The following is a 5,883-nucleotide window of genomic DNA, read 5'->3' as shown; positions in this document are numbered from 1 at the left end:
GACCTCATTTATGGATCTTGCATGTGTGCACACTTTCTTACAAATATTTCGGTTTTATATATTTTTTTAGTCTAAAATTTTCATCACATTAATTCGTTGACGAAGTGCAAAGAGCTTAAATTGGAATTGCAAAAGTATGAGAAGAAAACATTTATGTAATGTACAAATAAAAGAAATATGCAATATTGCACACGCATATACATGCACAATAAGTTAACATGGCGTTGTCTCTTAACAAAGCACTGTTACGACTAGAAATCCTGCAGGTCAAGTATAAATATTGCCTTTGCTGAAAGCCTAATCTGATAGTTCGAACGATGTAAGAATGTGCCTGTATAGAGGGAATTTATAAACTTACATATTTGAATATATGTATATATACACCACAAGTGAAACTTTTGATACAACTACAAAAAAACTACACAAATCCATATATAAGTTTAGTACTTTTCGAACTGCAGCAAACTGATGCGACCTGCAAGAGTGGGTGGTTCTCCTACCACGGTAGATACAAACAGGAAAACATCAATATTTGCAATTCAATTTCCTACTACTTTTTCACTTTTGTTTTCATATCTGTTAGTTATTTGTTCGCAACCACATTTACTAACTATTTGCTCACAAATCATCCAGCCACGAGTTGACACCACTGCTCCTAAGTCGTTAAAGCAAATATATCAATGCGACACTCCGAGTATGCCGCATACTTTCTAAAAAATGGATATAAAATGGACTGATACCATGAGGATCATTTCGTTAGAAGCAAACGCGTAACAACAGCTTCAATATGCAATCAACTCTATAGGAAAATCCACTAGTACCGAAACACTGACTAGTTCGGATTGCTTCTCTCTCCCATGCAAGCAACAGACAGATTTGGGGCGGCGATATCTGCTGAAGTGTCGAATGACCCTTTTTTCGATAGTTTGGAACTAGCACTAACAGTATTAAAGAAATACATAGTTTTATCGCCAGATGGCTGTGCAAAATGACGTTGAACAATGCCAGCAGTGGGTTTTCCGAGCCATTTGATACCAAACGAGGTTTCAGACAGGCTACCTTGCTGTCATGTAAATCGTAAATTTTCCGCCACCTTCTATATAGGAAGTTTAATTATATTTCCTCTCAACAAATTGATGTTGTGTTCAACAATGTTACGCGTTATGTAAAGGGTAATCAATTTAGAGATATTGGATTTTAAATTGAAATAAAACAATGAAAATTCAAATTGATTGGGCAATCCTTATAATTCTTGTGTAGAACCATATATGACATTTATTTTTTAAAGATAATCCCTTTCGAATGTTGACCGCAACTGCGCCGTAATTCGGACATCCGTAAACTCAAATTTTGAATGATTCGCTAGAGAGCTTCGGCCGGTATCTCGGGAATAACTTTAGTAATCTTGGCTTTCAATGTTTTAATTGAAGATTTTTTATACACAAAGTATTTACGGCGGCCGCCGTAGACGAATGGGTTGGTGCGTGACTGCCATTCGGAATTCACAGAGAGAACGGTCGCCCCTCGGCAGGCAATGGCAAACCTCCGTGTGTATTTCTGTCATGAAAAAGCTTCTCATAAAAATATCTGCCGTTCGGAGTCGGCTTGACACTGTAGGTCCCTCCATTTGTGGAACAACATCAAGACGCACACCACAAATAGGAGGAGGAACTCGGCCAAGCACCCAAAAAGGGTGTACGCGCCAATTATATATATATATTTAGAATTTACATACCCTCACAAATAAAAGTCCAAAGGTGTGATATCACACGATCTTGGTGGCCAACCCACTGACCCGAGACGAGATATAAATTGCTCACCGAATCGAGGATGCAACAAATCCATTGTTTCACGGGCAGTATGGCAAGTAGCGCCGTCCGTTTATCACGGTCCGATAGCCCCGTCTTTGAAGAAATATGGCCTGATGCTTTCTTCAACCCTTAGGCTTATTCACTTACAAATTTATAGAATGTAAAACTCCAAGATATCTATATGAGAACTTAAAATACAAATAAAACAAGCTCTAGCAGGCATCAAAGTCTGGCTATTCCTAAATATTCGTACTTGTCCTCATACAGACTTTTCTTCATTAATGCTGTGTGACTCTGGAATTGTTTTATCGATCTATGTATTCATTTTTCAACTACATTGTATTAATCTTTAAGAGGCTTACTCTACTTAACACTGGTCTTCAAGCCTTACATATAATTATAAGAAGCTATTATGGAACAACCTCAAGACGTTCACCACATATCGGAGGAGAAGCTCGGCCAATTAGGGATGTATAAAGGGTCCTTCAAAAGAAGTGCCCAGAAGTTGTTTTAAAATAAAACATGTAAAAATTTAAGATTTCTTTCAGTTTTCACTATTTTTATTCAAAATACGGTTCTTAAAAATTTTATGTTAAAAAAGGATCATTTATGTAAATGTCCACCATGAGGACGTCTACAGATAAAATCCGCCAAACAGTCGACTCATGAATGCCTAATTGTTGAGAACGTCGAGATATCGATGTTGAAGGTTGTTCAGCAACACTTGGCAATATTCTCAACAGAATATCCCTTTTCTATCCTCGACAGAACCAGTGTCTTGAAATGTTTACACTAACCTCTGAATTGTCGATTCATTCGGTGGATTTTTCATACCAAAAAAAGTCACGAATTTTGCGATATGTTGTTCTTAAAGAACAACCATTTTCATAAATACTTACTAGAAGTATAGGGTCCGGACCTGGAAGTGTAACCAATTCAAAAGCGCATAAATTTAGTTTGGAAAATTACTTTTGTTCAATTCAAAGTAAAAAATGTGTCAAAATAATACAAAATTAAGAATCAATTTACTTTTCCTCAACATTAATTTACCTTTTGCCTTGACTATGACCTTGAGGCGGTCCAAAAAGGAATGGAAAGCTACCCGAATGTGACTTGCAGGTATTTTGGCCCACTCGCGAACAATAGTTTGTTTCAGCGCCACAAGACTGAATTTGAGAGCCATTGTGTGGACGTTATGAAGTTGGGAACATGTTTTTTAGCCATTCTTGGTTCACTCGAGCTTTGTGAAACGGTGCCGGTTCCTGTTAAAACGTCCGTGGTCTGCCACCGAAATATTTGTCTGCCCACGGCTTCAAAGCAACCTCCAGAATACTTTGTCGATAATATTTCGCATTTACCTTGACGCTAGACTCGCTGAAAACGATTGGAGAGCGCCCATCTGCGATTACAGCGGTCCAATCATTACATGTGGCGAGTGCTGCCTCCTGATGGCCAATCGATTAGTCAAATTCTCGTATGAACGGTTGGGCAAATAAACCCTATCGTTTAGGGAGCTTACGAATTGCTCGATTTGGAAGATTGAAAAGAAATCAGAAAACACAGTGTTCGGAAATTTACCGCTTTCGGCTTCGGCCAAGCGAAGCCAGGAGTTGCTCTCTCAAGTCTGATTTGTTGCTGCTTTGGTGTGAGATCATGCGCCTTTTGGATTTTGTACGGCTTGACTTTGATGGCAAGAAGTTGTAAAGGAAGCTACGGTTCACAGTGACGATAAGAAGAGGAAGAAGAAGAAGGCTTGACTTTGAGATCATTTTTCAGTATGCGACGGATGCTAGGGTTAGATATTTTCAGTTCTTTCGTTGTTTGATTGGCACTTCGTCGGGTATTTCTCTCATGTCGCTTCTGAACTTTTTAAACTCTTTCACGTGACGTTACAGTCTTTTGATGACCACCTCCATGACGTTTCGCGCTGCTACCAGTATCATTTTAACGAATAATGGTGCGATAAACAAAAAGTTGATTTACTTTAAGGTGCTCGAGCTATTGAACAATCGCTGGTTGTGATTTGAAATCCATTACTGATTTCCTTTTTTCTCGTTTACTCTCGGCAAAACGCTTCCGCGCGCTTGTAAACAATACTCTGGTCTGTCATTTAGCCAACTAACAGACAGCTCATGTCCGTGCATCAGCTGCGCGAGCGGTCTGAAGTTGGTTACACTTCGCATGCCGGACCTTGTAAATATATGTGAAAAGGCTATGCGTTTAATGGTTTTATCAAAAATAAATTATTTATAACCGTCTAGTTGAATGGTGGTATGGCGGTCTTACCTCGTAAAGGAAAAATTTACTTTACTTTTATCCTATTCGCACTTTTATAAAAAAATTGTAAAGTGTTTAAGAGAAGATATAATTTTAATTGCAATCAAATTATCATCGTTAAATTATAAAAAATTACGGATCATCAAAACAATTTACGTTGCATTAAAAGAAACATACAAGCCAGTACATTTGAATGTATAAATTTCGATGAATGGATTTTGAGTACAAAATATTTTTGTTATTCCTTCAAGTGCGCGCCATTTTAATGCTACGCACACGCGTCTTATAAGAAAAACAAACAAATATAATAAATAACATAAATATGTTCTCTTATGGCCCACATATAATATCCATCACACATACTTATGCACATATTTAAGTACTTTAGTGTACACTGCTAACGACCACCTGTTGCTAACGATAAGCGCTTTTGCGCAACTGCAAAATTTCAGATGTTGTTTGCAAGGCGAAGAGTGTTAGTATTGAAGGGGAAATCTTTATGAATGGTGATTTTCTGCAAATAATTACAATTTATTAAAATATGAAAAAAAAATAAAAACAATTAAAATTGGAAACTGCACGGAATAATAGGATTTTTTTTACTCAATGACTAAAGCAACTTTTGCAACAATAATAAAATACTTCACCTAGAATCTACCCATTGTTGCAACACCATCCCTTTCGTTTCCCAAACAACTCACATGTGCTCGAGCAAATCAAACTCCACTCGCATTTGAGCAACAACAGAACCGGTTTCCCACAAACATTGAGTATTTTATGCTTTTCACTCATATAAGTATGGTGAATTTCTTGAGTGTATTTGTACGCTGTGAAGACGCTGCTGGCCGGAGTTCATGTGCATTTTACTGTGCTGGTGGTGAATAGATTTCGTTGTGCCGTGCCGTGCGAAAGTAATGTGCTGTCGGAAGTTACGCTAATCGACGGCGGATACGTTGAGAATTTTTAAAAAATTTTCGTTCGGTGTGTTGTGCAAATGAAAGAAGTTGTTGGCTTCTTGCCGATACATTAGCAATGAGATATATGGAATATAATGATGAGATAAGTGAACGGTGCCGAGTTAATTGAATATTTTTGATGGAAAAATTATCAACTACATATTTGAGAATTTACAAAAAAAACAAAATAAATTCATACGTGTATGAAGAAGTTTGCGTAAATGTTTTCAATGTAGTAGCAGTGATGAGAAAATAACGAAAAAGTGCAATTTGGCAGCAGCAGCTAAAATCGAAGTTTGTGGCCACCAAATGGCTTTTTGGCTTTACTAAATAATTATTTAATGGCTAATACGATGAATGTGAAATGAAAAATAAATAAATATAAAGTGAGTTGATGCCTATAAATTAAGTTCTCGTGCATACATTTCATATTTGGTGGCAAACATATGAGAAAAATGTGGAAGCAAGAAAAGGGCCTGAGAATTCCAAATTAATTAAAAAGTATACAACTGGCTATACAAGTATTTGTTGTATTTGAATCTGTGTGAATTGGTGCAGTATTAGTGTGAATAATTCAGTGTTTCGTGTTGTTGCTATTCTTGTGAATTTTGTGAGTCGCGCGCGCACACATACTCACACACACATGCCCATGACAAAGACGACGCGCCGCATTTCTGCGTTCGTTTACTTACCTGAGCGTCGACGCTGCATAGTCAGCGTCCGTGAGTAATATTATACTATATATTCGTTAATGTGCGGGGAAATGCCGTTCCAGCGCAAGCAGGCAGGTGTGCCGCATACGGTGTTGTTGTTCTTGTGAGCTTCAACGCAAAACCAGT

Source organism: Anastrepha obliqua, chromosome 2 (assembly GCF_027943255.1).
Source record: "Anastrepha obliqua isolate idAnaObli1 chromosome 2, idAnaObli1_1.0, whole genome shotgun sequence".
NCBI lineage: Eukaryota > Metazoa > Arthropoda > Insecta > Diptera > Tephritidae > Anastrepha > Anastrepha obliqua.
This window is presented reverse-complemented; position numbering follows the sequence as displayed.